The sequence below is a fragment of the Scyliorhinus canicula genome, chromosome 16 (genome assembly GCF_902713615.1).
Source record: "Scyliorhinus canicula chromosome 16, sScyCan1.1, whole genome shotgun sequence".
Lineage (NCBI taxonomy): Eukaryota > Metazoa > Chordata > Chondrichthyes > Carcharhiniformes > Scyliorhinidae > Scyliorhinus > Scyliorhinus canicula.
Genome location: NC_052161.1, coordinates 132,483,509 through 132,491,318, shown reverse-complemented (window position 1 = coordinate 132,491,318; position 7,810 = coordinate 132,483,509).

Genomic DNA, 7,810 nt, shown 5'->3' with positions numbered 1-7,810 from the left:
CGGGGGGGCGGACCCGAGAGGGGGGCGGACACGCGGGGGGGCGGACCCGAAGGGGGGGCGGACCCGAGGGCGGGGCGGGGGGGCGGGGCGGGGGGGCGGACCCGAGGGCGGGGGGGACTGGGCGGGGGGGCGGACCGAGCCGGGGGGCCGCCCTGGGGACGGGCGGCCACCGCGCATGCGCTGGTTGGCACCGGCTCAACTGCGCATGCGCGGGTCCCGAGTCTCTGGCGCCCCCGAGCACATGGCGCCCCGGGCGACGGCCCGAGTTGCCGGTGCCTTGAGCCGGCCCTGCTTGGGTCAGTTGCTGCAGTGCATCTTGTGTATCGTACACACAACTGCCACTGATGTCAGTGGTGGAGGGAGTGAATGTTTGTAGAAGGAGTGCCAATCAAATGGGATGATTTCTTCTGGATGGCGTCCAGCTTCTTGAGTCTTGTTGGAGCTGCCAGGCAATCCAGGCAAGTAGAGAATATTCAATCACACTCCAGTAGGCAAGCATTGGGGAGTCAGGCAGTGAGTTACTCTGCACAGAATTACCACACCCTGACATGCTCTTTTAGCCACAGTATTTATATGGCTGGTCCAGTTTGAGTTTCAAACGTCACAGTGGTGCAGTGATTAGCACTGTTGCCTCACAGCGTCAGAAACCAGGGTTGAATTCCAGCCATGGGTGACTATCTGTGTGGAGTTGGCACATTCTATCCGTATCTGTGTGGGTTTCCTCCGGGCGCTCCTGTTTCCTCCCACAGTCGAAAGATGTGCAGGTAAGGTGGATTGGTCATGATCAAATTCCCCTTAGTGTACACAAGATGTGCAAATTAGGTGGGGTTACGGGATGGTAGGCCTTCTTCGGGTGCTTTTCCGGGGGCCGGTGCAGACTTGATGGGCCGAATGGCCTGCTCTGTACTGTGCGGACTCCATGTATTCTGGTCAATTGTTACTCCAGTATGTTGACAGTGGGAATGGAGAAGCTGGGGGGGGGGGGAGGGGGGGGGGGGGGGGGGGGGGAGAGCGCAGTCAGCTGTGATCGACGATTAAATTGCAACAGGTGATTGGTAGATCCTTTCATGTTGGCGATGGTCATTGCCTGGAGCTTGTGTCGTGAGATTGTCACTTGCCACTTATCAGCCCAAGTCTGAATGTTTTAATTATAATAATCTTTATTATTGTCACAGGTATGCTTACATTAACACTGCAATGAAGTTACTGTGAAAACCCCCTCGTCGCCACATTCCGGTGCCTGTTCGGGTACACAGAGGGAGAATTCAGAATGCCCAAATTACTTTTAACAGCATGACTTTCGGGACTTGTGGGAGGAAACCGGAGCACCCGGAGGAAACCCACGCAGACACGGCGAGAACGTGCAGACTCCGCACAGACAGTGACCCAAGCGGGAATCGAACCCGGGACCCTGGCCCTGTGAAGCAACAGTGCTAACCACTGTGCTACCGTGCCGCGTATCCACGTCATGCTGCATACGATCATGGACAGTTTCAGTACCTGAGGATTTGCTGAGCATTGTGCAACCATCAGAGGGCACTAGGTTTCCCATTCTCTCGGGACCCAGCTACTGAGACAGTCAGAGTCCACGAGCTAGCAAGTGCAAACACCATGCGGTAGCTAGTAAGTCAGGTCAGACTACTATAAGGTCACCAGTCAGATCAGTATAGTGTTCACTCACAGCTGAATATATACAGCAGTTCTATAGTTGAATAAAACAGTGTTGAATCTTCTCCAGTGTTAGGCGTCTGTTTCTAACTTCCCTGCATCGAGTGCAGTCCACATCGAACCAACCTGCCTAACACATCAGGTATGACTTCAGCCAGCAGAGTTTTCCCTGATTCCCAATGACTTCAATTTTGTCAGGGCCCCTTGATGCTACACTTGGCCAAATACTGCCTTGATGTCAAGAGCAATCATCACTTGAGTTCAACTCTTTTGTCCATGTTTGGACCAAGGCTGTAGTGAGGTCAGGAGCCAAGAGTCTGTGGCAGAACCTGAACTGAGCAGCAGTGAGTAGGTTCTTGCTGGGGAAGTGCCGCTTGATAGCACTGTCGATGACACCTTCCAATACTTTGCTGATGATTGGCAGGAGGCTGATAGGGCGGTAATTATTCAGATTGGATCTGCCTTGCTGCTTATGGATAGCACAAATCTGGGAAATGTTCCATAATGTCAGGTAGGAGCCAATGTTGTAGCTGTACCGGAATAGCTTGGTCAGGGGCACGTCAAGATCTCGAGCACAAGACTTCAGTGTTATTGTCGAAATGTTGTCAGGGTCCATAGCCTTTGCGGTATCCAATGCCTTCAGCTCTTTCTTGATATTGCATGTAATTAATCAAATTGGCTGAAGATTCGCAAATGTGATTTTGCGGAACTCCAGAGGAGGCCGAGATGGGTCATCCACTTGGCAATGCTGCCTTTAAGTGGTTGCAAATGCTTCATCCTTGTATTGGGCTGATGTTTTGGGCTCACCATCATTGTGGATGAGGTCACCCTTCCTCCATCTCCAGTTAGTTGTTTAATTGTCCACCATCATTCTCAACTGGACGTGGCAGGACCTCAGAGCTCAGATCTGATCCATTGGCTGTGGGATTGCATAATCCCATCTATTGCCTGCTAATTCCTCGCCAACGGGCATGCATGTGGCCCTGTGTTGTAGCTTCAAATAGTTGACACCTCATTTTTAGGTATGCCTCCTGCACTCTTCAATGAACCAACGTTGATCCCCGGTTTTATGGTAATGGTAGAGCGGGGGTTGTATCAGGCCATGAGGTTACAGATTGCACTTGAATAGAGTTCTATTGATGATGATGGCCCACAGCGTTTAATAGATCCCAGTTTTGGGCTGCTAGATCTGTTCTATCCCATTTAGTGTGGTGCCACATAACATGAGGGAGGATATCCTTAATGTGAAGACAGAATTTGATCTTCGTAAGGACTGTACGGTGGTCACTTCGACCTATACTGTCATGGACGGATGCATCAGTGACAGGCGGATTGGTGAGGACAAGGTTTAATTTTTCTCTCTGGTTAGTTCTTTCACTACCTACTGCAGACCCATTCTGGCAAGTCTGTCCGCGAGGGCTCGACCAGCCTGGTTAGTAATGGTGCTATTGAGCCACTTTTGGTGAAGGACATTGAAGCCTCCGGCCCAAAGTACATTCTGTGCCCTTTCCACGCTCAATGTTTACTTCTATTTGGTGTTCAACACGGAGGAGTCCTGATTGACGGGCAAAGGGAGGGCGGTCGGCCTTAATCAGTAGGAAGCTTCTTTGCCCATGTTTGACCTTATCGTGAAGATCTCCACACTGCAAAGCTATCGTGCAATTAAATTGACCTTTACTTCAGGAAACCACAATCTTCATTTAACAGAATAGATAAGTAATATTCAGAATGGTCGGCGCTGTGTTTACCACTGCAGAGGCTTCAATTGCTGTCAAGACTGCACAACAACAACAGCTTGTATTTATGTGGAACCTAAATGTCATTTAAGATCCCATGGCCCTTCAAATGAACCCTGTCCTACATCGTTTCTTACCATGCTACTAAGGCGATAGATATTAGGACAGACTTGATTAAGTGGTAAATGTTACGAAACACCTTAAAGGAGAAAAGAGAGGGACAAAGGCAGGGAGAGAATTCCGGAGTTTATCACTGGCTAAATGTATGGCTGCCATGGTGGAGTGCCAAGGATGCTGGATTGGCATCCGTGACGCGGGGCAGGAGAGGAGAGGAGAGGGGGGAGGTCGGAATCAACCAGGGAGCCAAGAAATGTTTACATTTTGAAGAAAGCCCAGTCATTCACAGTGGAGGGCTTTTCTCACAATCAAGCTTCTGGCAGAAGGAGAGTGCGGACGGGGAGGGAGGAGAGGGGAGGGGAGGGAAACGCAAAAACGCTGACGACGACAAGAAGGAGGAGGAGAAGCTATAAAGAGTTCTTCCTGGTCCATGTGTCTCTCTTCCCAACCGGAATGAAAAGTATCATGGAGTGGGGCTCGGAGCTTTGGGACAAATATGACATCATAGAATAACAGACCCAGTGGGGGATTGACCTGATAGAGAAGTACATGAAGTTTGTGAAAGATCTGACGGAAATAGAAGAGGCATGTGCCAAGCATCTGAGGACATTGGTGAAGAAATACAGTCCCCAGCCAATCTCTAAAGAAGACAAAGAGTTGAAGTTCTCCCAGTATCAGGCCTTCATCAACATTCTCAATGTGTTGAATGACTATGCTGGACAGCGTGAAGTTACAGCAGAGAACCTCATGCAGAAATATTTTTGGGGCGAAATTGAGGCACAGCGGTTAGCACTGCTGCCTCACAGCTCCAGGAACCCAGGTTTAATTCTGGCCTCAGGTGACTTTCAGTGTGGAGTCTCCTCCGGGTGCTCTGGTTCCCTCCCACAGTCCAAAGATGTGCAGGTTAAGTGGATTGGCCTTGCTAAATTGCCCTTTAGTGTCCAAAAGGTTAGGTGGGGTTACTGGGTTATGGGGATAGGGATGGAGGCATGAGCTTAAATAAGGAGCTCTTTCCAAGGGCCGGTGCAATGGCCTTCTGCACTGAATGTTCGATGATTCTATGATTCTAGTAGTAAATAGGGTTTCCTTTTATTTTAAGAATTGTTTAACTGTTCATTGAAAAGCTATTTTCTGTGATGTTAACGTATTTAATTCTGTGTTAAGAATAAAGTTTGCTTCAATATAAAGAATACCGATTGGTCAGTGGAATCACCCCGGAGCGAAGAATCCTTTCCTCACAGTTTAAAAATTGAAAGTGTTTCTGTTTCTTGTCCAGTATCCTAACAAATGTTGGAGTCTGGTCCGGGATCTTAACCCAGGTCAACATAATTGTGTTGGCCTGTGCCAAAATCTCAGAGCAGAACATCGACCTGAGGATGGGAGTGTTCCAGAGGACATGGAACAGGAGAACGAGAGGAACAATGAAGCTGAACTGCAGGAAGGCAAAAGTGAAGCCCACATTGAACCCTCTACTGTCCAGCTAACACATACAGAAAGTCTAGCGAAATTGGACTCCATTTTCATCCACCTAAATGCAGAACAGCGATGAGAATTGGCAGAGCTTCTCATTGCATTTAAAAGCAGCAGGCCTGGCCACACCACTGCAGCTCCACATGATGTGGATGTGGGAGAGACCCCTTCCATTAGGCAACACCCCTGTCATCCAGAGAAGCTGACCTGACTTGGAAGATTGACTACATGGAGCGGTGACAACAAATGGAGCCTTGCAGCAGTAACTGGAGCGCCTGAGGGGTGCTGGTACCCAAGCCCGATGCTAAATCGGAATCCCTTTGGAAGTCAAATAGTATATTACAGCCCACCAATTCCCTGGAAACCGGATTAATAAAAGTGTCTGGTTTCACGCAGCTGACTTCACAAGTTACAGGAGTGGACAGGGAAGAGTTAAGCTTGACAAGAGCAACTGAGCCTTACAATCAAATAACTTGCATTCATGGAATGAGAAACACTGAATACGCCTACAGGTAACCAAGAACAGCTTGACTGTTATTAACCAGCTGGCTGCTAACAACAGTGTAAAAACTCAGTACCCTTTAGAACAATACCTAATCGGAATTTAAAGAAGAGAACGGGCACTGAGTTCCGAAATTAATATCTGCACATATGCCTGACCCCAAAAGAGCAACAAAAGAAATTCTGAACCCTAACATTAGAATAGCCTTTGCCAATAATGGCAGGTTTTGAGTATAACACGTTCACCTAAACATTACCCACATCGCTGAAAAGGAAAATGTCATTGCTGACGTTCTATCCTGAGTTTAAACCTCAAGAGTGCAGTAGGGAACTGACATTGCAACTGCTAGTTGCGTGTTTGACTTTTAAGTGTCAATGGGCAAATTAATGTATACCGCTTTACTTAATTTTCCTTCTTTATAATAATAATCTTTATTAGTGTCACAAGTAGGCTTACATTAACACTGCAATGAAGTTACTGTGAAAAGCCCCTAGTCGCCACATTCCGGTGCCTGTTCAGATGCACTGAGGGAGAATTCAGAATGTCTAATTGACCTATCAGCACAGGCTGGATTCTCCGCACCACCACACCGATATCGCAACTGGTGCCGGGGCGGAGAATCCAGTTCCACGCATGGAATCGGGACTGGCGCCGGTTCCTCGATTCTCCGACCCCCGAAAAGCGGCGTACCCAGGAAGTACGCCGTGTATCCCCCACCGGCGGCCATTGCTTGAGGCCCGCCCCGCTATTCTCCGCCCATGACCAGCCAAAGACCCGACGGAGGGCCGGGGGGGGGGGGGGGGGGGGGGGGGGGGGGGGGTGGGGGGGGGGGGTGGTCCTCATACGGGATTGTACCTTGTAGGCGGTCAGGGTCGGGCGCATGGCCGATCGGGGGCACTATTTCCGCGGTCCAGCTCTGCAGTCTGAGTCCGCCATGGAGCATGGAGCGACGGCTAGCGGCCGCCGGCGTGCGCATCCGCGGCCTCTGACCCGGAAGTGCAGGGTGCCCTATCTGCTGCTGGAGCTGGGAGCTTCACGACGAGCTTCTCGGAATGAACCTCGACAAAAAAGAAACACATGCCTCTGGGTCCCGACCTCCCCTGCGAGAGGCATCCCTATCTGCCAGAACTCTTAGAATCACAACTCCGAGATCACATTGGTCAAACCATTAAACCTTATCAGGAAAGTGTTTGCATCAGTGTGACTTTGTGAGGTTGATTAAAACAGTCAGATCAGACTTAGACTTTAATCAACTCTCTGCCCTGGCTCCGAAAGCTAGGATTTTCAGTAATTCAGGGAATACAGAAAACACAGCCTAATGTGAACTCAGGTGACTCATGCAAGATGGGATATTGAAAGAACCTCTCATCAGCCATGTCAAAGGCACACATGATCCCATGGTATAAAAACAGGAAGTGCTGGGAAAACGCAGCCAATCTGACAGCAGATAGAGAAGCCGTGCTAATGGTTCTGGTCCGTTTTGGACCCATGGCATCATTTCAAGAAGATTAGGGAAACCACCCCCCCCCCCCCCCCCCCCCGCCCCCTCCCAGTGACCTGACCAATATTTACCCCTCAACCAGCATTGGATGATCGAGATATTACAATATTGCTGTCGAAGTACCAATAAAGAATGTTGGCACTGTAGTCATTGTGGTGATACAGAAAATATAGGGTGGCACAGTGGTTAGCACTGTTGTTTCACAGCGGTAGGATCCCAGGTTCGATTTCCGGCTTGGGTCAGTGTCTGTGCGGAGTCTGCACGTTCTCCCCGTGTCTGCGTGAGTTTCCTCCGGGTGTTCCGGTTTCGTCCCACAAGTCCCGGAAAATGTGCTTGTGGAATGAATTAGACATTCTGAATTCTCCCTCCGTGTACCCAAACAGGCACCGGAGTGTGGCGACGAGGGGGTTTTCACAGTAACTTCATTGCAGTGTTAATGTAAGCCTACTTGTGACAATAATAACGATTATTATTATAAAGGTGGCAACCAAACTGCACACAGCCAGATTCCACTAACACTCACCAAATAATGATCAGATAATTAGTTTTATTGATATTGGTCAGGAGATCATTACTGGTGGGGAGGGGAGGGAAGGGCACACTCCCCAGTTTTTCTGGGGGAGGAAGGGGGTACTCTCCATTTTGTTCTGGGGATAAGGGGGGCACTCCCTGGTATTTTTGGGGGAGGGGGGCACCCCTCTGTTTTTCTGGGGGGGGGGACACCCCTGATGTTCTGAGGGGGGACTCCCCTGTTTCTCTGTTGGCAGGAGGCACTCCCCAGTTTCTCTGGGGAGGGGAGACCGCCCTGTTTCTCTG